At 30.8% G+C, this 27,738-nt stretch overlaps 1 long non-coding RNA gene and 1 pseudogene across 1 annotated transcript; both read right to left on the bottom strand.

Annotated features, from left to right (window-relative positions):
* Positions 1-3,516: 3,516 nt before the first annotated feature.
* Positions 3,517-5,332, bottom strand: LOC136225763 (uncharacterized). Its single transcript, XR_010687292.1, has 2 exons — positions 4,908-5,332; positions 3,517-3,975 (listed from the first exon to the last, which is right to left on the bottom strand). It is a non-coding gene; the product is annotated as an uncharacterized lncRNA (long non-coding RNA).
* A 5,178-nt stretch (positions 5,333-10,510) lies between these two features.
* On the bottom strand, positions 10,511-16,827 carry LOC136225797 (DNA polymerase epsilon subunit B-like; annotated as a pseudogene).
* Between the last annotated feature and the right edge of the window lie 10,911 nt (positions 16,828-27,738).

A 27,738-nucleotide genomic window follows, 5' to 3' on the forward strand; every position in this document is an offset into this window, starting at 1 on the left:
CAGTGGTATGGGAGCGGTTATCAGAGACGAAAGAGGAGCCTTTTTATTGTGCAGTAGCAGCTTTATCCCAGGTATCAAAGAGCCAAGTGTTATAGAAGCTCTTGCTATTCGTACGAGTTTGATATGGCTATCTAATATGGGATTTACAGCTGTTGAATTTGAATCTGATGCTAAACTAGTGGTAGATGCTATTCACTCTGGAAAACAGGATATCTCTGAATTCGGAATGATACTAGAGGACTATCGAGTAGTTCTAAGATACAATCCGACTTTTAAATTAGTTTTTATTCCTCGCTTAGCGAACAGTGCAGCTCATTTGGTAGCTAGGCTTGCCTGTTCCAATGCTAGCGATTTCTTTTCAACTGTGGTGCCGGAATGGCTTGTGAACACTATTGTTATGGATGCAAATCTATCATTTATTTGATCTTCTCTTTCTGGTTCAAAAAAAAATATCTATAACTTTATCAAAAAATAATTTGAATTTTATCAAATTAAAAAAACTGTCATTTTTTTAAAACAAATCACGTTATCAATCCCAAAAGGTAGGAAATTCATAATTATGTAATTGTGACATTTTTCAAATAAATTTAATATTTTTGATATATTATTAATTAAATTGTCCATATTAATCAAAGTATAAATATAATTACTATTCATGTGTTTTTATGTAAAAGACTCTTATAAAAATTATGATCATGTATATTTTTTTTGGTTGGGGGGTGGGGGGGGGAGGAGGAAGGCTAAACGCCCAAGAAACAAACAAACAAAGAGAAAGAAAAGAAACTAAACACAAAACTAAGAACTAAATTAGATAGGTATCATTCTTCTAGATGTTCAGCCTTGCCGATCCTCAAAAAGAATGCACTGGAACTAAATTATGATCATGTATTATTTTATAGGCTTCAATTTTTAATTTAGCAGGTGATATGAAAACCTCTCAAGATATTATTTTCAATATTTATAATAAGTTAAAGGAATATTGGAGAAGTCGATCTACTTTTAATAATTTGAATTTGTATTGAGATAACAACTTTTAATAATTTATTTTATTATGATAATAAATAAAAATTAGGGAATTATCGTTTTAAAATGTATGACTATTTATCACAACGACATACAGTAAAACCTCTATAAATTAATAATGTTGGGACCATGGAATTTTATTAATTTATAGAGTTATTAATTAATCAATAAATTAATAATTATTAATTTATAGAGTGATTTTAAATTTTTTAAAAATAAATTTTAAATTACTAATTTAAATAAAGTTTTTGTCTAAAATCAATGAACAAATAAAATTAAATGTGCATTATATAAATTAATTGAACTTGAAAGTTCATTGTATTTATGTTAAAAATATTCAATGTATCATAGTTAATGAATTACTATATAAATTTATATGGATGTGTTGTTTCAAATCATACCAAAAATGAGGATGAAGCTGGGGATAATTCGGTACTTTTGAAACCAGTCAAAGAAAATGAAGTAATTATAGCATCATCCACTCTTTACAATTTTTTGTTACAATTTGATAAGGATACACCAGAACTTTTGAATGTATTGAGAATGGTTAGAGATGAAATTCAACTAGATTTAAATTTCAAGAAAAAACAAAATACTATAGATTCGTATTTTGCTAAATTATCATAAGTATGTATATCTATATATATTTCGCATATGTATTTAAGAAATTATTAATTTATAGAGGTAATAATACAATGTATTTATAAAGGGTTGTTCTGGAAAATTATTATATTATTAATTTATTAAAATTGGTCATTTGTTGAACTGACCCAAGTCGGGACCAGAAGAAATTATTATTTTAAAGAGTTTATTAATTTATCGAGTATTAATTTACAGAGGTTTTACTGTATATAATTGCATTCAAAATGTAGTATATAAAACACAGTGATGTGTTTAATTATATTATATTAATTAAATATACTTTACAATAGGATTCAAATAAGAAGCAACTTTTTTTATTTACTGACCACTAAAATTTAAGCCATAATATCTATTTGTCTCTTCAAACCAAGGCTTTAAAGTCAATTAGGACCTTAAACTATCGAAATCATCAATCAAATTTTTAAACTAAGAAAAAATTATCAATTGAGTCTCTATTCTAAACAAAAATCATCAATTAAAACCTCATCGAAATTCATTCGGTTGAAAGGTTTTAGAATCCAAATACATTTTGAACCAACAAGGAGATTATTATAGTCTATATCAAATAGTCATAGTTTTTTAGTTTAGGATATGATGGAGACTCAATTGTTGATTTTTGCTTAGTTCATGTACTTGATTGATGATTTTGATAGTTTAAGGTCCTAATTGACTTTAAAGCTTTAGTTTAGGAATCCAAATGAGTGTAATGTCAAAATGTAATTATATTTTTTTTCCAGCAAAACATACGATTTGTATATCCTGTGCAATGCAAATTAGATATGAAAGCATATATTATCTAATATTAGATATTCTGTACTAACGCATAAAGTAATGCGTTGAAACCAAAACATTATGCGGTTGAGTAGAATATAATAATTTTTTAAGTATAAAAATAAGTTTCAAGTATCAAAATGTAAGCATGATAAAGTTCAGGTATAATTGTTAATATCTTACAAGTTTTTTTATAATTGTATTAATAACACATTATATGTTTTAAACATAATTAATATTTGGAAAGTCCGATATAACTATTAAATAATGATCAAATTAGTATTTTCGAATTTTTTATAATAATAGACTAAACGAAATTATTGAAAAATAATAAATTAATTTCAAAATTATAAGGAAAAATCACGTAATCCGTGCATTACACGGGCCTAAATCTAGTTTTAATATATATATATATTTAATCTAATATAAATCTTAACATAATCTTTAACATACACTAAGGATAAAACCATCCCTTCACTTCGGGAGCATTTAATTTTTTTTAATCTTAGATACGTGAAGCCAAAACAATATATATTTAATAGGGTAAAATCAAAAAAAAAAATTGTCCTTTTGTAGATACCCATTTTTGTCCGGGACATTTTTTGAACCTTAACTGATTATATTTGGAATTCTAACAAATTCGTGAATTATATTAGAAATGCAAACTTTCTATTACAAGTATAATTTATTAAGAAAATTATATTTTATACCAATTTTTTATATCTCGGTATAATTACTAAATTATATTAGAGATGTGATTTATTGGAATAGAAATATTTTTTAGGTCATAAATTATATTTGAAATATAATTTGTTGTATCCTAAATATGATTTTTGAAATGGTTATATTTCAAATTCATTAGTTAAATTCAACTTGTATCTAATTGGTTAGAATAATTTTCCAATTTTAATTCAGTATATTGGAAATCCTTATATTCTAAATATGAAGCTATGACAAAATTAATTCTTAAAGTTATCCATAATTACTTTTTAAGATAATTTTGGTTTGCAAGTCATATTTAGGATATAATTTCCAAAATTAGCTCATAAAAATGAATTAATAAATTGAACTATTGAAAAATGATGGAACAAAAATAAAATGAAGTGCTCTTATTAAGAAAATAAAAATTTACATTGACAAATGCTAATTTGTATCTTCATGTTACAGATTTCTCTATCCAAATCCAGCTATTACAAAAACAAGCAGGGAAATACATTCAACAAGGTCAACTTCAGCTTTGATTCAGGAATTCAAAATGAGAAAATGACAAATTCACAACTCTTGAAAATGGGCATTGTCACAAGGGACAAAGGCACTGCACCTTGAAACCAGCCTTGCATCTTGAAAAGAGGCAATTGTCAAGAAAGACAAGTGCACTGCACCTTGAAACCAGCCACTGTCTAATGCAGTAGAACACATCCACTACACAGCCACTGCACAATGCAGAAGACAAGACAGTTCATCACAAAGAGATAAACACAAGACAACCTTTCTCAATCACAGGATACCCTGGGCAGCTATAAATGGATGAAACTGGACCTGGAAAAAGGGGGGAGAAGCAAGAGAAAGGAGAAGAAAAACATTAGAGCAAAAGAAAAGAGGGGCAAGAATATTAGAACGGAAAACGAAAAACACAGCAAAAGAAAAGAGCAGAAACATAAAAAGGAAGAAGCAGAAAAAGCAAAAAAGAGAGGCAAAATCAATTAAAATTGTAGTAGAGAGAGTTCTAGCTTTAGGTGATCTGGTCTGTTCTATTTGTAATTGGAAAGCAATACTCCTGTTAAGGAGTTCCAAACTCGAAGTTGGTACCGCTTTGTAAGGTTGGCAATGTAATACAATTCCGCTTTTGCAGTTTCATTTTCATTTTTAAGTTGCAGTACATTTTGAATGTTTAGCCTATTTATCATGTTTCCTGTCTAAAGGCTTTGTCATCTGTACAATATTTGATTTAAATCTTTACTAGCTCCCATTTATTTATTTGCTCGGAGTTTAAATCATCCTAGGATTGAAAAAATGTAGTCTTATATACTGGCATCGTTTAGAATCCCAGCTAGTAAGAACACCAAGTAAAGTCACCAATCCTAAAATGAAAACCTGCTGAATATGCCTATTGAGAAGGTTAGGACCTAAAAAATGGTAAGGATCCCTCAACCACAACCTCAACCTTAGCAATACCTTTCCCCTGTTAAATGCATTCCAATCCATAAGACAATCGAAATACCCAAAAAACACAAAAACCAAGGAACCACAGCCATGTACATACAATTCCAGAAAAACAAGTATAAACATGCCCAAAATCACAGTCAGTAGATCAAGTTTGGCTAGGAATCATTAGAAAAAATAAAATAATATATGATATGCCTATAATCCGCATTAAACCTCTGAACCAAAAAAGACCTTAATTTAGACCTCGCACGAAATCAAACGAAGTAAGTAAAGTTACAACAGAGAAAGGGAATGCAGAAACTCACCCATAAAGAAACGGAATAAGAAATCCTGCCGGAATCAATCTGACGCTGGTCTGATGCGGCGGACACTGTTCACTCCCTCCGTTCGATCTAGAGGAACATCCCTCATCTTCAGAAATAAAACCGATCGGGGCAAGCTTCTCCTCTCCGTCGTTCCTCGGACGGAACCATCGCCAGCCGACTCCGAGGAGGGACCCTGCTGCTCCGACTCATAACCAGCCGCCGGTGAGAAAGTGGTAAAGGCAGGAGAAAGAAAGAAAGCGGAGTGTCGAGAGAGAGATCAGGGATCCCTAATTCTAAAATGGGGAGTTTTGAACCGGGTCAGGGGCTTTGATCCGAATCCAACCCAAGGCAGACCCATCCTTGTTTAAAATAAAGCCCATCTTCTTTCTTATCCAATAATAAGTTTCATTTATCCATTTTAACTACCTAGCTGTAATTGATGAAGTTTAATTCTAGTTTCATTTAACTTAATATAGTTTACTAGTTGTTAGTTAATTAATTATTTGAATTTATTTCTTTCCCTTTTAATTTAAATTAATTTTAAATGTTTATAGCTTAAATTAGTTTATAAATAAATCCCTTCCGTAGACCCGTTAACTTAAGTTTGTAATTTAGCCCGAATATCCTTTTAGCTTCTCAAATGTCAGCTTAAAATTAACGACGACATGATTCGAACTCCTAAAACGATATATGTCACTCACGAACTCCAATTACTTCTATTACCCAATGCATAGGGTTATGTCATAATCATATGTGTGGTAAATGTAAAACGATAAAACGTGCACGAATAATAGTAACATCTCCTATTACCCAATGCATAAGGTTATGTCATAACCGTATGCATGGTAAATGTGAAATGATAAAAACGTGCATTGATAGTAACATCTTCTATTACCCAACACATAGGGTTATGTAATAATCATATGCATGGTAAATATGAAATAATAAAATCACATAAAAATAATAGTAATATCCTCCAAATATATTAAACCCGCTATATAAGGTTATGTCATAACCATATGTATGGTATATAGAAAACGACGAATCGTTCAGAGATAATGTCAATATACCGCAAAAATATTAAGCTCCCTGCATAAGGTTATGTTATAATCATATGCATTACTATATAGCGTACGAAAAGGTTTAATAGTTACGTAACCCCTAACGTCCCATTCTACCCTACTCAAACCTAACACTATGATTATACTATAACCATGCTTTCGAAGACCTAAAGGATCTTCCAAAATACGAAACCTAATGTTTATAGTTTCAAATCCCCTATACAAGGTTATGTCATAACTGTGTATACGATTGACGAATTCAAGGCGCGACGAGGAAGGCAACATTATCGCATTACAACCTCCTTAGCTCAATCGGGTAGGGTTATGTTATAACTCTACAAATCTAGAAGACTTCATGAATATCGAAGGAATGCCTAAACGAACGTAATTATTAACCAAAGCAATACCGAACACGAACACATAAAACAAGCATGCAGAAATATAACAGTACCGATTTTATCGGGCGGGGTAGGGTGAGATTACGTCTCTTCCCTACACGTAACCGGAAACCGAACTTAGAATCATCGCAGACCATTACCTTATCTGAACTTACCCGAAAGGGTCAATTTGGAATCAAATCGGTGTCCAATCAAACCGTCAAACTGATTGGTGGCGACTCAAAAACCCATTGAACCAGTCTCCTTGGAGGGACTGTCTATCATCGTTAACAAACCAGTAGAGCGGGAGACATAATCGAAGATTAACAGTTCGTGATCTGCGGGCCCGGGCGCGACACCTTTCACATATTGTCAAACTGATACTTAAAAAGTCTAAACGATGACTGAACTTTTTCGTTTTGCTAAAAATAAAGATCTTTTAGCTTGATACTATAAAAAAATGATTATTAACAAGCTCAAAATGGAAAATTTCAAGAATTAAAGTTGTTTAGTATCACATTTACTATGGAACCAAATTTTATATTTTTCAAAATCATCATTTTTAGAGCTTTCTTTCTGTAAAACGTTCATTTTCTCTCTCCTCCCAAACAATACCTAAATGACCTCAAAATAAAAAAAATTAAAAAATTAAAATTGCTTAGAATATCATCATGTCATTAAATTTTTCAATTTTCATGTCGTCAACTCTCTTTTTAATTTTAAGATCCTTGTTTTTAGTAAAACGAAAAACCTTAATCATCTCCTTTAGCAAAACGAAAAAGTTCAGTCACCGTTTGGACAATAATTTTCAAGTACCAATTCGACAATACATGAAAGTACAAGGATTTTTTTTTTTACTTTAACCTATTTATTGTTATATTGAAAAGCAAAGTTATTACATATTTAAATTAATGACGGGATAATAAAATGTTAGTTTAACAAAATGTTTTATTCTTTCATACAAAATCTCTAGCCTTGTTATGAATTTAACTTCATGAACCGTGATTTCAAAAAATGATAAAATGATAGTGACTCAATAGGCTTTGATATGATCCACCAATTATAGTCATATAATTCATGGATAGTTGTTGATGGATTTGACTTACCATCATAAGTTTAACATGGTTGACAAGCTAATACTTAATGTCGGTTTTAACCAATGCTAAAGGTGGTCATTGGAATCGATTGTTAGAACAACCAACTCCAATACTTAGGTATTAGAGTCGGTTGTTGGCTAACAATCGACCCTAATGATGTTATTAGGATCCGTTGTTTGCAACAACCGACTTTAATACATAGTTATTTGAGTCGGTTCTAATAACCAAAATTAATCCAATTGTCGCATTAAAATTATTATAATGATTTAGATTTTTTTTTAGTGAAACTGAGTTTCAATGAGGGAAGAAAGAAGGTTAATCTCAACTAGGTTGGCACCAACCAAGCAACTAAATCCCGACCAAGTAACCAAAAAACTTTATTAAAAAGAAAAAAAAAAGAAAAGTACAATACAATCAAGGCAAAGGCCTACTTAACAAAGCGAAAATACTCTGTCCTATTTGCATCTCTAAACACGGTATTAGAGCAAAAATAAGGAAAAGAGTTCCACCAACAGTCAGAGGTAGCTGTGACAGCAAACTTGGAAAGACAATCTGCAACTGCATTCCCCTCCCTAAACACATGAGAAATTCGAACTGCACGAGTACGAATAATGTCAAGACAAATCAATCAATCCGAAAGAAGGCTCCAATGAATATTTTTCGATCTCGATTTCAGTAACTTAATCGCATAGATTGAGTTACTCTCAACGCACAGAGAAAACCAATTCCGTTCAGCTGCTTTGAGGATAACAATGGTCATCGCTTTCAACTCAGCCATAAAAGCTTGTTGTTGCCCCAAAGGATGCGCAAAACAAGCTAAAGGAAAATCACGGCAAGTCCGAAAAATTCTACCGGCGCCCGCTCCCGTCAAGCCTGCTGCCCCGTCGGTGTTAACTTTAACACACCACTGAGGAGGGGGCTGCCATTTCAGAGAGAAAACAGTAAGAACCAACCGAGCAATGCCCTTGACTCCGAAATTGTCCAAGATTTTCTTATCAAGAATGATATTATGCATATACCCCTTCATCTCAATGCTAGCCTCCTTCACACACTTCCAAATAGTCTTCAATGTGAAAATAATAGAAGGTTTAACGTCATTAAAGACGCTATCATTTCTAACCTTCCAAAGAGTCCAAAAACCACTAACAATGGCCGAATTCCATAATTGAAAAATTTGACTGCTGAAATTTGCTAGGTGCAATCAACAGAGGTCCCAAAAGAAACCCCGATACTACGCCAAACCTGTGAAGAAAACGGGCAATGAAGAAAAATATGAGCAATAGATTCCTCACTCCTTTCGCATAGAGGGCAATGCGAAGCTATTATGAGACCTTTTTCGCGTAATAAATCCATGGTGCTAAGCTTCCCTAAAATCGCCTTCCAACAAACAATAGATCTTGAAGGTGGCAAAAATTCTTTCCAAAGGAAACGCGTCCAATCAACTGAACAGGAAGGACGGATGATAGACATAGCAGATTTCACTGTAAAAATCTCATTTGGAGTTTTAAGTGTGAAGAGGGATAGGGTAGATACCATCAATTAAATTCAATTTGAGTAAAAGAAAATTATATAAAAAAATTATGCAATTAAAAAAAAAGGAGAATGATATGAAAATTTATATTTTTGTGTCTTAGTTGTTTTGTTAGAAATTGTATGCTCCATCAAAATTAAGCTTCGTTATTTGCCCATTTAAACTCGAACTTGAATTTGGTATAACAACTAGTTTTAGTGTAAGACACAAGCAATATTATTTGTACACTCTAGGATTGTATTAAGTTTACTTAGTGATAATTAGCTTATATTTAATTCTTTAGTTCATAGGTTAATCATTAAAGATATATACAACCGAACTTGAACTTTTAGAGAAATTTGAAAACATAAAATAACCTAAATATCGTATGAGCTATTTTGGAGCCTAAAAAGCAAAGCTCTAATTTTCTTGATATTTTGTGTGCTTTTGCTAACTCCGAGTCATAAATTATGCACTAAATACCGAGTTAAATCTGTACTTTTGATTAGAAGTAATAGATGATAAAATAAATGCCTTTAGAATTAACTTTTTACTTTTCATAACCACTAGGAGACCATACTTTACAATAAGCCAAGTAGGATGATGATCAAATACAAAGTTTGAATACTACCACTCAGCTCTAGGGATGGCAACGGGTAGGTATCCGTGGGTAGTACTCATCCCAAATCCTTACCCGTCCCGTACCCGTCTCATTACCCTAACAGGTATACTTTTTACATCTCATACTCGTCCCATTTAATTCACAGGTACCCACTAGTACCCTTACCCGTTAAGAATCAATAAATAAAACAACAAATATTACAAAGTATAAATTTAATAAATCATCCATCTAAAATTGAACAAATTAAATATTAATCAATAAGAATAAAGTAGTATAGTGGTATCACTCAATGGTTGAAGAACAAAAGATTGGGGTTCAAATCTCATACCTGTCCCATTACCCTAATGGATAATGGTTTTGATCTCATACTCTTATACAAGGTACGGGTAGTCCCATAAAAATCGGGTAGTGCCGGATACCCATTGCCATCCCAGCTCATAGTAATACTTCCATTATCAAAGGAAAGCTCTTAAAACTAGTATGAACAAATACAAAGTCTGAAGAATACACCCAACACTTTCATCAACTACAACTTTAAAGAACGAACTTAATTGAAGGAAGTTCTTGATGACAAATTGTGTATAAAAGGGCGGCTCGGTGCATTACGTGTCTCCGCTGAGCGAGGGTCCGGGGAGGAGTCCCACCACAAGGGTGTATTGGGGGCAAGCCTTCCCCTGCTAATTTATTTAGCAAGAGGCCACTCCTAAGACTCGAACCCGTGACCTCTTGATCACATGACAAATTGTGTATACACTAATAAATTAATATCTTTTCACCAGGTAAGTTGCTGCCTACATCTTTACTAAGACAATCAACTACCTTCATAGCTTAGTTAAAACCATTTGTCCTAGTTTCAGCTTTATGCTCTGAATCATATTTATCTAGACAAGGTGATGATCCAGCTTCTTCTTTTTTTTTTTTTTTTAATATAAATAATCTTTAAATATATTTACATCATTTTATACTCACAATGCTGAAAACTCAACTTCTTGAGTACAAGGCCGATATGCTACAAAAGTGTTGTCATTTGAGAAGGATCCAGGGTTGAAACAAGTGATTCCTGTGTAATTGAATGCCTTTTGCTCACTTGTATCACCTAAGACAATCTGTAAATGTGCACAAAAAATGTTTTAAAATTTCATGGAGTATCATCCTGTTCCAAAATACAAGGAGAAATTTGCTAAATACATCCATTCAATGTATAATATCAAATAGATCGAAACATAAACCTCAACTATTCATAAAGTTTCAATTTTATTAATCTTAGATTGAATAGGAATTGCAAAATAGAAAGTTTAAACTTCTAGAATTTTAATCGAAATAGGTAGAGAAAACCGTTTAAAAACTGAGAGACGCGTTTCATATTTTGGATAATTACGGAAACGTGCCTGGAAAGGTTTCATATAAGTTTCCGTCTCCCACATCTGCTGGAAACAAGGAAACGTGTGTCTTGAAGAGTTTCCATACATCATAGGTGACAACTAAAGCATATGGTATTTTATCTTAACCATACTTGATTTTTAATGGAAAATAAATGTCAATATAGCTTTACACATACACACGAAACTTGTATACACAAGGGATCAAGAAAAGTACTGTATTTGGAGATGGATATAGATGGAGACAGTGATCGTAATTCCAGATAATTGGCTGAACAATAAGAGGCAGTGGGCAGAGATGACTTTGATGGGTTATGGTAGCAACCAGCTGTAAAAGAAATCAGAACTGACTAGTTAATAACCTCGAGTAATGAAACGCATCAACAAATTGCTTTAAAAAAAGAGCAATAGGGGAGAGAGAGAGAGAGAGAGAGAGAGAGAGAGAGATGGAAACATGTTCAAAGGGATCTGTCGTCTCCTCTGTAGAGGGAGGCATCAAGCATGAGCGCTGCATCCTATACAGCAAATTGTAACGGAAAAATACAATTTCTTGAGTGTAATACCTGACCCTGCATTTGAATGAGAAGTAAGCATACACCAAAAGCCTAAATGTCTCTGTATATCGAGTGGTAAAATTGTTTTCACAAGAATTCATTGTTTAAGCTGTCATCTTAAGACCAGCATTTCCTATATGCAATTCGAAAAAGCCAATACAATTATCATTGCTTTAATTAGTATTAACAGACAGATTCACCTGCAAGGATTGCTCGAAAATATGACATTTGGTATGTGCTTCTGCAGCTCTTCAGTTAGATACTTTGGTAAAGCACACCTGGGTAGAACTGTTGATGGACCTGTAGCCAAAGTGATGATTATCAATGTGAATCTATTTATGGAAAAGTTCAAAGCCCATATAACAAAATCATTTCATATACCTGCATCATCCGGACCTGGAATGAAGAGAAATCAACTGTGCTCTTTGAGCCTTGGATAAAAAAGGGCGGCCCGGTCGCACTACGCGTCCCCGCTGAGCGAGGGTCCGGGGAGGGGTCCCACCACAAGGGTGTACTGGGGGCAAGTCTTCCCCTGCCAATTTATTTGGCAAGAGGCCGCTCCTAAGACTCGAACCCGTGACCTCTTGGTCACACGACAACAACGTTTACCGTTGAGCCTTGGATGCGCTGCAATAATTTTCCCTAGCTTCCCAAACTGTAATCTACATGGGCAAATAGTACATTTGTATATTAAATCGATAAATCGATTCATGCCACTATGTTGAGAACAATATAGATAGTAATCGTGTAAATGAAGGTCCCTGACCTGAGACTTGAAAATGAATGGAATGAAAGATTGCACGGACGAGAACAAAAATTGCCCATGAAAACAAACAAACAAGGAACAACATCTTGAATCTCAAAGCCATCAAGTACTGTCTCCAGCTTTACCATAACCTTTTCTCATGAAGAAAAAACAGTATAAATTAGTAAGCTACTCATCAGAACTAAACCGCCCACACCCAAATACAACTACACGAACACAAACTTCAAAGACTTCAAATCACCTCTTCATTGTCTAGCCAAATGTCTGAGAGTATGACAAACATGTCATTAACAGCTCTCTTTTCAAGCTCAGCAAGTCTCAGCTATTAACGTATATAGGAAGACATTTTAAATTCAAAGAAATTTGAACAGTAATTATATTCATCCCTAATTTGCTATTCTGATTCAACATAGCATAAAAGGATACAGTTTCCTCTTTTGTTAAATTACCACCACCAAAGAAATCATATTGTGAGAGTAATTGCAGTGATTTGTCTCTGTCCTCTAATGGAGGAAACCCGCATGTAAAAATACCTGCGTGGAAAAATAGTAACCACCATTTCTGGAAACTTTATTTGTAATTTTTCAAGCTGATATTTGACATGCAGCATGAGAAAGAATACCTAGTCCTTAAGAAAATAAATGTATCCAATAATCTACAAGGTGGATACAGTAAATCAGAAGAAACAGAAAGTATACCAATATCACAGCACAAAGTGCTCTAAATATCCAAACCTAGCAGTTGTTTATGGAATGAACAAAAGTATGAGGAGCTTTGGGACCAAAGACTTGCATCCCCCAATGTCTGTGAAGCATATGAAAGTCAAAAAAGGGCTTTGAAACCAATCATTTCAATAAATATGCAGAATTATAAATTGTTTGCTTGATGACAGAACTATCTTGTTTGTTTATTTCTGCAGTTTTTGGAAATAAAATCCTCTTTATCAACCAAACAAACAATGAAACAAACAAGATTGTGCATTTTATTCAATAAATTTTCATTAAAATTATTTCACTATAATATACTTCTTGGCAAGAAAAAAATAAAAATGAAAATAGCATTTGGAAGTTAAAACAGAGATAAGTTAGTAATTCACTGTTTGTCTAGCGTCACTCTAAATTCCGGATTATCCATAAAGTGGATGCTGCATGAAACTGTTTTTTTCATAGAGCCAAACCTCTTCCAAACATTTAGGTTTTTTGACAACATTTAAACGTCAATCTCATGATAATGAACATGAAAGGATGTTTTGTTTTCAAAATACCATTTTTCTCACACTATTTCCACCTATCATAATTGTTGATTCGAAATTTATAATAATATTATGCATAGTATGTGCAATTCTGATTACATTTCAAGTTTGCATCATTAGAATCATGGGTGGGAAGGGTAAGGTCGACTACATTAACGGCCATGTAGCATAATCTGAATTACAATTTAATTTATCAAACACTCATCAGGTGGCTTCAAAGCAACATCTAAATTGCACGTTGTGGAATCAAAGTATACTAGATTGAATCAGAGTAAATCAATCAGCAATGCAAACCTCTCCAAACAGGTAGAAAGGCTTCTTACAATTTTTGCTTCATTGTTATATATCCAAAGTATTCTAGATATTTCAAATAACTAATGAAGACAATGATAATTATTTCTTTTACTAGTATTACAAAACTACACAAGACTGATATTAAGCTTTCTTTGTTCATAATAAAAATTAAATTAAGATATCAAACTTAGGACTTTAATTCTAAACATATGGTCCGAAACTCTTAATTTCTATTTGCTACAAGTCAACCAGTTTTGAAACCCCAGCATACAGGAACCTATAATTGAGAAGACATTCCTTCTACATGCTTCTTTTGCTTGATACTCCTATGATCTTATAAAGCATATGTTTGTATAAGTATCTGAAGCTACATCAGTATCAGTAAGCTTTCTCATCAATTTAGTTTTTTCTTTTCTTTTCTTTTTTCTCTTAGTCCATAATTTTTTTACTATTTGATTAGTATACATAATATATGTGTATGGCATATTAAGTTCCTAAGAAAAATACATAGCCATCTTTATTTCAGAAGTAGACTGATCTGTCCAACCTCAATACTCATGATAATTATTCACCAGTCACAGTCATAAGCATATACAATCCAGAATAACAGTGCTGCTCCATTTAAACACAAAGGAAGGCTTAACAAGACATCAAAAATCGTGAAGATGTTATTACATGCAATAGCATCAAGAAGCACCCCAGAAAGAAAATATTGCCATGAACACCGGATGCAAACAATACTAGTCATTAAACCATGTTTTGAATAGATTACTACTCCCTGATAGTGACCATGACTATATGTATGCTAACTAACTAAAACAAAAGGCATGAATAGGCAAAAAGGAAGAAAAAATCAACTAACCTCAAAAATACCATCCAAAAGCATCTCACCTTCTGCAACAACAATTGTATTTTCTGATAAAAATCCTGTGGTAATTTTGTAATACTTGTAAAGGAAAACATTACATCCAGCAATTATATATAAGAAAATATAACTGTGATAACTTCCCAAAAAATCTCATATTATCCATAATCTTTTGGTCAGCCAGCCTAGGAAGTTAGGAGAAGCACTAAATAAATAGAAAGGAAAGGAAACAGATACAAGGTTCATGTCAAACTTAAAATTCTGGAGAAACCATAAAATCGCACTTCTAAAAAGGATGAATATTACTGTAAATGTTTAAGAGGATATTGCTTTAGATAAACTAATTTCCACTGATGCCGTAAGATCTTCCAAGTAGAAATGGCCATCCTCCAACTGAGATATCACACCCATGACCCATTGTCTTCCTGTTTGCCCAACCAGAGACTGAATTGGAGCTATCTGTGGAGGTATACCACATACAAATATGACAACAATACATATTGTAGCAAAAGAGCCAAATAGTTCTACTTGGACGTCAGTTTTTAAGCACATTTTAGCAGACTATAGATAGAGAGAGAGACACCTCACAGCTTCCATAATGGGAAATGTCCGAGTCAAATGCAGGCTTGGAAAAATGCTGATCACGAGAAATTCTCTGGAGGAGTAACAAATATCTGTCCTTGTACAGACCAGCTTTTGCAGAAGAATCGCCATGAATAGGTAGACAGGTATGCCTTGATAGATTTATAACAATTACCATTAGACGTAACATAAATAAGAATTACTCAGCCCCTCCACAAGGAAAGAGAGAGAGAGAGAGAGAAATTTATAGCTGAGAAAACACGGAAACAGAAAGACAAATAAATATTAATAACACAAAATTTTAAGTCAGATTCAGTAATCATGTTTTTTTTTTTTTGGAGAATCAATAGTATACTAACATAATGTTTATACGATATACCAATCCATCATTGGATGGATAGCATGAGCTGCATTAAACAGCCACATGTGCTGGGTTACACACATAGATATGTTTTTTAACACAAAGAAGAAGAAGAGTATGATTTAATTATTTCATAACATCTCTTGTTGGATTTAATAATGGTTTGATTATGTAAACTAAATCGACCAACACAAAAATCTCAAAACAACTTATTATGATTTAAAAACCTTAAACAAACCATATTTTTGCTATCAAAAACTTCAATTAAAGCAACCACCAAGAACAAATAACCTTTTCCAAAGGAGACTGACTACACAGGGAAATAATAGCTCACCTCAATATGAATTGAGTATCTTTTTATGTCAATGTGAACAAAGTTTTCAAACAACTATCTGATATAGAAACTGATAAGGAAAAGGAAAAAGTTGGGTAAAAGAAAAGAAATAAATGAACTCACTCATAAAATTGATTCTTTATGGAACTGAATCGAAATTTGGGGACTGAGAAAGCATCAATGACACGAAAAGCAGAAGAATGAGATGAAAAGGTATCAGTTGGGGCTTGCTCAGCTGCATCATCAGCTTCCAGTATACCACTTATAACTCGATGTATTATATCCTTGTCGATGATGGAAGATTTCACCCCTACTTTCTCTATTATTCAAGCATTGAATTCAACACGTGAAGCAGTTAATGAATATTAATATAGGAACAGAAGAAAAACTAACAAGGGAGGGGTTTACACGTACCGGATTCAGAATGAAGGTTGTCAAGGAGGAGATCAATGGCTTCACCTTCAGCGCCTCGGAAACGGTTGACAAAGGAAAGTATCTCATCAAGAGCATCCACTTTGAGCCCATAGCCTATGATTTTGAATTTCTTCTGTATCTTTCTCCTAATTGTTAAGTCACTCATTTTCTTCCGGCTAAAACCGCAGATGAAGACCACCAGGGCTGAAAACTGATTAAACAAAAATTCATCAATACTTCGATGGATTCCGAACTAGATAGGCTTAACCCTCTTCTTCTTCTCAAATCTAAGCCAAATAACTCTCATCTCCATTCACATTGAAAATAGAGTTTAGAATTCAAGTTAAATGCTAATCAGAATTATTTAACTCTTTAGAATTCGAATCCATCAATAACAATAACCAATTTTTTCTCATAAAAATAAACAAAAATAAAAGGAAACAAAGAAAAAGATTGACAAACCAACTAACAGTGTGAGAGTCAAATTAGCTTTTCAGTTTTCACATAATCAACAATGGGAATCCTTGTGTTTTCAGTACAAATGTCGGCTGAATCTGAGATACAGGGTCGTTGAATTGAAAGAGGAGGATAAGAAGCGCGCCAGAAACCAAAAGGAAAATATGAAAAAAAGAAATAGTGGGAAAAATAGGAAGACACGAAGAGAGAGCCAAAAACCAAGAGACCACTTCCACTTAAATTTGGGTATGGGTTAGCTTAGACCTGTTTGCCAGTTCAGCCCGTCCAAACCCATTCTTCATGAGTTGAGTTTGCATATACACATTTCATGTTTAGTCCGGTCCAAGTCTGGACATAAAATGGATTGACTTGTTATTTATCTTAAAAACCCAAATCAGTCTGGCCTGGCCCGACTTTATACTAAATATATTTTTTAACTAAAAAATATATGTAATTAATTGATCAATTAAGCGTATTGATTTACGACCTTCTCTCTAGGTTTTTCCTTGCACACTTCTTTTTTCTTCTTTCTTTTTTCTTTCTTCTTTCTACTTCCAAAACTTGATTCTTTTGTAACTTGAAAGCTTAATCAGGGCTAGATCTATTTAGAGGAGGGAGAATGAAGGTTGTCTTCCTCCTTCCTCCATTTTTTAGTTTTATCTGTGTTTTCCTTTTGTTTGAGTTGAAATACATACCTTTCATCGGATTTTCTCCGTCTGATTCGCACTTGTCCGTCATAACTCTTTCATTTACGCTTTTTTCGGGTTTAGCAAGAGCGGAAACGTATTATCTTATATGTAGATCTACAGATCTATGGGGTTGCACCAGTAGAAATGGCTTAGATCTGATTGGTCAGAAGAAACTAAATGATGACGATTGGTTTGCAGTCGCTTTCATGCAGAGTTGGATTCGTGAGAAGTATGTGATTTGTCGTTAGTTGTACCTTTTATGGCTATTTTTGCTCTTTGTAGTCTTTTTATTTCATTTATGGATCTTGTATTGGGCATTAGCATATACTTGTATAAGGTTTTAGGGTTAATCCCCTAAATGGGGTTAATTGAGAAAATAATTCCCCATTTAGGAAGAGTTAAGAATTATTTCTTCATAAGGGGCTGTTTTTAACCCATAGTTAAAAATGGTCCCACAAAATTTATTATTATTTTTTATATATAAAAAATCTAATATATTAAATAAATTAAAAAATGTTTATCTATATATTTTATTAGTATTTATTTTTATTTAAAAAAAAAGTATTTATTTGTATTTTTTTATCAGCGAAGTATTTATTGTGTTATTAATATAGCTACAAAAAATATACGAAACTGCTTCAATTTATCAACAAAATTATTTGGAAGACCAAGTGTGACAGTTAAATAACAGTGAAATCAGTCTTTCTTTTATCCAACTCGTACAAAGTACATTATAATTTTACCTCTAATATTGACAATCAAGAGCAATTTTATACATGACGTCTAAAATTATACAATTTTATCCTAATGTTGACAGTCAAGAGCAATTTTACTCCTAATATTAATAGTAAAGAGCAATTTTACACCTAACGTCTAAAATGGTGCAATTTTATCTCTAACGTTGACAGTCAGGAACAATTTTACTCCAAACATTAAAAAGTCTGTGTTTCTTAATTATATCCGAAATTGACCAAACTTACCAACGTTAGGGGTAATATTACTCTTGGCTGTCAATATTAGGAATAAAATTACACCATTTTAAATATTATGGGAAAATTGCTCTTGATTATAAACAGGGGCGGAACTAGGGGGGTTGTCCGGGGCTCGAGCCCAGGCTGGCCGCCCGAGAATTGAGAAAAAAAAAATTTAGTAACGGTATCTCGTAATATGTTGGAGAGAATTATATTGACTCTATGTATTATTATTTCAATATATAAAAGTAGATGAGATGGTTAAGTATGCTTGCTTTTATTTAAGAGGTCATGTGTTCGATTCCTTTCAGTCTCATTTTTCTTTAAAAAAATGTATTTATTTTAATTTTATTTTTCAATAATTATAAAAACATGTTACCATTATTAATTTAAATGAACTCTTTATTTTTATTTTTATTTTCATAACACTTTTGAATTCATTTTTAATATGTCTTTACAAAAAAAATAAACATATTTAATATTCATTTTTATTATGTCATTACTATTTAAAAAAGTAAACATGTTTAATTGTCTATTAGTTCAATGTTAGTTTCTAAAAAAAATGATAACATTTTTACAGTTTTAATGCGTTGGAGGCTAAAAAAATTTTGACGAGCCCTAACGGGCTGGACTTTGAAAATTTACCGTCAATTGCACAGTTAATTTTGATTTTTTTTTTACGTTTTGAAATTTTTTTTATTGATATGGTTGAGCCCCGGGTCATCCGGGGTCCTGGTTCCGCCACTGATTATAAACGTTAAATGTATACATTATCCCTCAACAAAATAAACTCAAATAAAATTTCACCATTTTAGTTAAATTAATATATTAAATTTTGATATAAATTATTTTACATATAATAAAATAGGAGAGTTGGCAGTGGCTTGAAGCCACTGCCATGCCCATCGTTGCAGGAATCCTTTCAGGATTCCTGTCAACAAGCTTGGCCTCATTACGGCATTGTATGCGCGGTAATGGGGTTAGGCAAATTACCATTTCTCTCCATTCCGGTGGTCGAAGCACGGTAATGGAACTATTTTTAACTAGGGTTAAAAAATAGCCCTTCATAAGGAAATAATTTTTAACTATTCCTGAATTAAGAATTATTTCTATAAATAACTTCATTTGGGTGTTTAATCCAAGGTTTTATCCCTTACTATATTTTCATGATGTATTTGAAATGATTAAGCATTATTATATATAAAAAAGTTCATTGATTTACTTAAAAGATAAGTTATTTTATCTAATAAAACAAAAAGTTAATAATTAAGTATAACAAGATAATAATAAGGCACAAAGGTCATTTGGCCCCTAAACTATAGAGACAAAGTCAATTAGCCCCTAATACTCTTTAAATCACCAATTTAGTCCATATACTACTTTTAGATGGTTAATCAACCCCTTCTCTTAGTTACTCTATTATGCCTTCTTCCCTATTAACTTCTCCTATTGTCTTTATACTCTTTCCAGAGGCTTTCTCTCTTTTTTTTTCCCATTTCAAAGTAACAATTTGTAATGATAGCCAAATTCATTTCTTTTAACTATCTACTGGTCGATTAACTGGAAATTTTTGATTCAGAACGAAGGCAGAAGAGACAAAAGTTGGCAATGAAAAACAACTTAAGGTTCGATTTTTGCATACTCGTTCTGTTTGTCGAGTTTAATGAAGATGAAAGTTGAAGACTGAACTTAAAATTTAGACAAGTATGAAGGTGTTTAATATGTGCATAAAATGAAAATGCAGAATTCTAGAATTGCAGCAAAAGCTAACAATATTTGCGATAGAAATATAAGTAAAAGAAGTGTTGCATATTCATGGAATAAGAGCTTTTTGGTTTCAATCTAGATTTTCTATGCAAGGTATTCATGTTTATCTGCTATGTAACAAAGCTTCACTGAGATCATTATCATGTTGCACTTTTCATATTCAAGAATATAATAAAGGAAAAAGAATGTTGGGTTTTGATGCATTATAAGTTGGAGAAGCCAAGGGAGAAGAATGAAGGACAAAGCAGCTAAGACAAGGCCTGATTAACCAACTTAAAGTAAAATAGGGACTTAATTGGTGATTTGAGGAGTATAAGGGGCTAATTGATTTTGACTCTATAGTTTAGGGATCCAAATGGACTTTATGCCTAATAATAATCATATAATTAACTAATTAATTAAAATGATGGTTAAATAATTGAGAAGAGTTCGATGGGCATATACTTAATATGCACTGAAATATTATCCCAACACGTCAATCTACTTTTAATCCAAGAAATAAAAGAAGAAAACACAAATAAGAGGGTTCTGTGTTTAGGGATTAAGAAGTTGCTCGTGGAGGCTGACAATCTCGAAGCAGTTAATATGATTTCTGATAAGAGGGCTCTGTGTTTAGGGATCCAGAATCTGATTAAAGCCATTCGTAGGACTTGCTCCTCCTTCGAGTCTATCAACTTTGGCCATGTCTATAGAGAGCAGAATCGGGTGGCAGATCGTCTGGCTGCTGAAGGTCATGAGAAGGTTGTGGGCGTCTCTATCTTTTCTTCTCCCCCTGAGTTCCTTGGGTCTTTACTGTCTGAAGATAATGTGGGGGCTAGCTTTCCTAGGCTAATCCCGGGTTAGTTTTTCGTGGGTTTTTTTTTTTGTTTTGTTTTCTTTCTTTCTTGTTTCTACCAAAAAAAAAAAGGTTCAAGCAAACACAAGCATAATAGATTACTTATATCGTATTATTAGAGGCTTACATAGTAATAATTGATTTTTATTTTACTTTTACTTTTAATTTTAATTTTTTATATATAAATATATTAGTTGGACGCTTGGGTCGGGCTAGGCTTGTGAATTAGTTTTCGTAGCATAGCACAGCCCGGCCCGAACCTGATGTAAATAGTGTACGGGTTGGGATGGGCTTGGACAAGGTAATTACGTAGCAAACCCGGTTAGGCCCGACTCGAACCGGATGTAAATATTATACTGGTTAAGATGGGTTTGGATAAGGTAATTATGTAGCAAATCTAGTTAGGTCTGGTCCAACCCATGAACAAGTCTAGATTAGCTGCACATGGACCGCCATTCAAAAAATTAATAATATATATCTATACTCTAAATAATATACTATAAATAATACCGGAAGCGGAGAGAAATGAGGAAAAGTGTTCTAAAACCTTTTTTGATAGTTGTCGAATATTTAAAAATCAAAATTAAAAAAAATATTTAAATAAATAAAATAATAGAATTAATAACAAAATAGAAAAACGTGATAGTGTGTATTAATTATCATTATGTGGGTATAAATTAACATTATATTATCATTATATGAAATGAAGTGGTTAAAATAAGTATTAATTAACATTATAAAACGTGATAGTTATAGTGTGGTGTTAATTTGGTATTAATTGACATTATAAAACGTGATAGTTATTATTTTTTTTTTTTTGAAACCAAAAAAACGTGATAGTTATAGTGTGGTATTAATTAATATTACAATTTTTTTGGATGAAAAATTAACATTATAAAACGTGATAGTGTGGTTTAAATAAATAAAATAACATGATATTGTGTATTAATTATCATTATATCAAATAGTTAAAATAGGAAGGTATTATATTAATTAAATGTTATAACAATAAATTATTAATGAAGTATGTGATGAGGTATTACATTAATTAAGATATAATAACACATTAATAAATTGTATTTAATAGGTATTATTATTTACAACAGTTACAATTTATTGTATTATATAATGTAAGAAGGTTGTGATTTTTTTCTTCACAAATTTAGATCCTCACAAACTAAAAGCTTGAGGTACGGCTATGTTGGATTTTGTTAAATTATATGATTCTTTTTAATTGTTTTATGTTGTACATTGTTATTTGAAAAAATCGTTTATTGGTTTAAATTATGATTAAGTTGTTATACATTTATTACAAATTTGAACTCTTAAATAATGTACTTAACTTTATTTTTTGTATTTTTGTGTGTTGTTTTAATGAATTTATTTTCATGCAGTGTGGCAATGTTGTAAATGAAAAGTCGATTAAACCAAATTAATCACCTCTCTGTCGAAAAAGACACTTGGAGAATAAGAGTCGGACTAATTAGGTCATGAAGAGCACTTAACACAAAAGATAATAATTATATAATGAGTTTGGATATATATTGCTAGATGAATAGGTATTTATTTCACATTTTTATATATTCATTAAAACTGTAAATATATTGATATAATTTTTATTGCAAAACATGGTAGCACCATTCATGGAAGCATCTGTAAAGCTCAAATTGATAAATTTCGAAGCAAATTACATGTAAGGGAAATTTTATTTATTGAGAACTTCAAATTTCTGCTAGCTTTACAAAGCCACATGTCTATTCCTAATGAACATAAGATTATCTTATTTCTAACAACTAAAGTAACACAAGTTGGTGAAATTGATTGTAAAATTTTGTACAAAAGTTTGCGTTTGTTACTTTTAATAAGCTTAAAACCATTTAGTTTTAACTGGTGAAATATTTCAAATATAGTTTTAGGGTTTCATTCAGTTTCAAAGTAAATGTTAATTTTAATTGATCTTACAATGTTAATTTTGCAGATGATGTTGGAAGAATCACAACAATAAGTTCGACCAATGAAATTGATGTGGTATTAATTAACATTATAAAACGTGATAGTTATAATGTGGTATTGATTAACATTATAATTTTTTTGGATAAAAAATTAACATTATAATTAATATTATAAAACGTGATAGTGTGGTTTTAAAAAATAAAATAATGTGATAGTGTATATTAATTATCATTATATCAAATAGTTAAAATGGGGAGGTATTATATTAATTAATGTTATAACAACAAATTATTAATAAAGTAGGTGAAGAGGTATTGTATTAATTAAGATATAATAACACATTAATAATTTGTATTTAATAGGTATTATTATTTACAACATCAGTTACAATTTATTGTATTATATAATGTAAGTAGTTTGTAATTGTTTTCTTCACAAAATTAGATCCTCACAAACTAAAAACTTGAGGTACGACTATGTTGGATTTTGTTAGAGTTATATGATTCCTTTTAATTGTTTTATGTTGTACATTGTTATTTAAAAAATCGTTTATTGGTTTAAGTTATGATTAAGTTGTTATACATTTTTCTTACAAAATTGAACTCTTAAATAATGTACAAATTAACATTATTATTTTTTGTATTTTGATGTTTTTTTTAATGAATTTGTTTTCATGTAGTATGTCAATGTTGCAAATGAAATCTCGCTTCAACCAAATTAATCACCTCTCTCCCGAAAAAGATACTTGGAGAATAAGAGTCAGACTGATTAGGTCATAGGAAGCACTTAACACAAAAGATAATAATATCATAATGAGTTTGGATATAATATTGCTAGATGAAGAGATATTTATTTCACATTTTTATATATTCATTAAAACTGTAAATATATTGATATAATTTTTATTGCAAAACATGGTAGCACCATTCATGGAAGCATCCGTAAAGTCCAAATTGATGAATTTCGAAGCAAATTACATGTAAGGGAAAATTTATTTATTGAGAACTTCAAAATTATGTCAGCTTTACAAAGTTACAGGCATATTCCTAATGAACGTAAAATTGTCTTCTTTCTAACAATCCAAGTAACACAAGTTGATGAGATTGATTGTAAAATTGTTGTACAAAAGTTTGAGTTTGTTACTTTTAACAAGTTTATTGACATATGTGAAAACCATTTAGTTCTAACTGCTGAGATATTTCAAATATAGTTTTTGGATTTCATTCAATTTCAAAATAATGTTAATTTTAATTGATCTTACAATATTAATTTTGCAGATGTTGTCAGAAGAACCACAACAATAAACTCGATTAATGAAATAGATTTGGAGATGAAGCTTGAATTGATTATTGAAATCAACATTATAAAAGGTTTTTTACTGGTTTTAAATACACTAGTATTGTTCCCGCGCATTGTACGGGCTCACTAAATTAACATCAATTTCATTGATCGGGCTTATTGTAGTGATTATTCCAACAACATCTGCAAAATTAACATTAGAAGATCAATTAAAATTAACATTTACTTTGAAACTAAATGAAATCCTAAAACTATATTTGAAATATCCCATTAGAACTAAATGGTTTTCATATTTATCAATAAGCTTGTTAAAAATAACAAATTCAAATTTTGACCACAATTTTGCAATCAATTTCATCAACATGTTTTACTTTAGTTGTTAGAAAGAAGACAATCTTATGTTCATTAGGAATAGGTTTGTAGCTTTGTAAAGCTGACATAATTTTGAAGTTCTCAATAACATTAATTTTCTCTTCATTTAATTTGTTTCAAAATTTATCAATTTGGGCTTTGTGGATGATTTCATGAGAGGTGCTACCCTGTTTTGCAATAAAAATTATATCAATATATTTACAGTTTTAATGAATATATAAAAATGTGAAATAAATGTCTCTTCATCTAGCAATATCATATCCAAACTCATTATGGAATTATTATCTTTTTGAGTTAAGTGCTTCCCATAACCTAATTAGTCTAACTTTCTCCAGGTGTCTTTTCGGCATAGAGGTGATTAATTTGGTGCATGAAAACAAATTCATTAAAAAAACAAACCAAAATACATCAAATAAAGTTAATTTGTACATTATTTAAGAGTTCAATTTTGTAAGAAATGTATAACAACTTTATCATAACTTAAACCAATAAACGATTTTTTCAAATAACAATGTAAATATAAAACAATTAAAAAGAACCATACAACTCTAACAAAATCCAACAAAGTCGTACCTCAAATTTTTTAGTTTGCGAGGATGTAAATTTGTGAAGAAAAAATCACAAACTCCTAACATTATATAATATAATAAATTGTAAATGATGTTGTAAATAATAATACCTATTTAATATAAATTATTAATGTGTTATTACATCTTCACCTACTTCATTAATAATTTGTTGTTATAACATTAATTAATATAATACCTCCTCATTTTAACTATTTGATACGATGATAATTAACACACACTATCACGTTATTTTAGTTATTTAAACCACACTATCATGTTTTATAATGTTAATTTTTCATCCAAAAAAATTATAATGTTAATCAATACAAAATTAATACCACACTATGACTATCATGTTTTATAATGTTAATTAATACTAGGTTTAAGACTAAGAATTCCACGACTTCATATATGCTACTTTGCTTCATCGGAAGAAAGAAGAATATGATGATATTATTTGCCTAGTGAGATAAGCCTCCATGTGACTTTAAACCCCAATGAGAAGTTAGGTTTCCCGAAGTTCCTCCAATTTCCATGGACGGTCTCCCTTTTTTAGGTTAGCCTCCCAATTAGTGAATGATTATAAAACCGAACACGTTTGTTAAAAGCCTCTTGATTAATTTTCATGAATTTGTATTCTCCATATTAAAGTTGCTTAGAATCAAGTCTTTGAATTTTCAATTTTGAAGTCGACAACACTCATTTTAATTTTGGAGTACTTGTTTCCAGTAAAACCAAAAACTTCAATCATCTTGTGGTCGCAAACACTCAGAGATAAATGAGGTATAAAGATATTAAATAGGGATTTACTGTGGGAGAAGGGATAAGTGAAAATATAAAAAAAAAATGGGAATCTCCTAAATACAAATATATTCAACTGTCTCCTAAAATTGGATTCAGTTTAATTGGCTTACATTACAGTAGCCAGCCAGTAGGTTTAGAAGCTAAACTAGTTTTTGACCAGTGTGATGCACGGATTCATCTTAATATATAAATATTAACAAAAAATATAATTTAATAATTTCAATTAATGATACAAAGGTGCTATATAAATTAAATATTATTATTTTATTTTCACATTTAATTTAAATAATCTTTTTATAGATAAATATAATAATATAATTAAAATTAAGGATAAAGTACGAAAAAATGCTCGTGGTTTACCTTATTTACAAATAGAGGTCTGTGGTTTAAAAGTTTGCAAATAGAGGTATGTAGTATGTTTTTTTACAAAATAAAGTATTTAAAATTAAACTTTTAAGTAATTGATGATAATAAGAGCATTTTAAAAAAAAAAAATCAATTATATTTATATATTGACAAAACACGGATTCCAAATTTAAATTGAAACGGTGTAAAATGAATTTAAATATCAATTTAGTTCATAAACCGTCAGATTCGTAAAAAACGTAAAATTTCCCCATATTATTTATTGTTTCAATTTAGGAATTTATTTTTTCGGGGGTTATGTTTTGCTGATATGTAAGAATATTTTTTTTAAGATAAAAATGTATTTAGTTGTAATAAGAACTTAATTGTGTAATTGTAATACTTCGTTTTGTAAATAAAACATACCACATACCTTTATTAGTAAACTTTTAAACCACATACCTCTGTTTGCAAAATGGGCAAACCATAAGCATTTTTTTGTACTTTTCCCTAAAATTAATATATTATATATTATATTAAATTTTTTATGAGCAAAAAATAATGAAGTGACACCTCAGGTTCATCGTTACTGTTTTATATTATATATATAGATATGCAGAGAATTAGAGAGATTTTGGGAATTAATTTAAATTAGGTAGAACTTTTAGATAGATATGCAGAGAATTAGAGAGATTTTAGAGATTAATTTAAATTCTGTAGAACTCTTAGATATAGTATATAAATTAAATATTATTATTTTATTTTCACATTTAATTTAAATAATCTTTTTATAGATAAATATAATAATATAATTAAAATTAATATATTATATATATTATATTTTATATTTTTTATCAGTAAAAAATAATGAAGTGACACCTCACCTCCATCGTTACTGTTTTATATTATATATAGATATGCAGAGAATTAGAGAGATTTTAGGGATTAATTTAAATTATATAGAACTTTTAGATATAGATATACAGAGAATTAAAGAGATTTTAGAGATTAATTTAAATTCTGTAGAATTCTTAAATATAGTACGGATAAAATAATCTTTTTATAAATAAATATAATAATACAACTAAAGTTAATATATTATATTTTATATTATATTTTTTATCAGTAAACTTCTTCGTACTGTTTTATATATATATATATATATATATATATATATAGATTAAATAAAAATCTAATTGGATAATCCCAGTCAGCATCAAGATGTGCCACGTGGACAATAAACTAGCTTCCCAGTTCAGAAAAAAAAGGTGATTATCCTGAAAAGTTAAGAAGTTGTGTTCCA

This window comes from Euphorbia lathyris, chromosome 4, assembly GCF_963576675.1.
Source record: "Euphorbia lathyris chromosome 4, ddEupLath1.1, whole genome shotgun sequence".
NCBI classification, from domain to species: domain Eukaryota; kingdom Viridiplantae; phylum Streptophyta; class Magnoliopsida; order Malpighiales; family Euphorbiaceae; genus Euphorbia; species Euphorbia lathyris.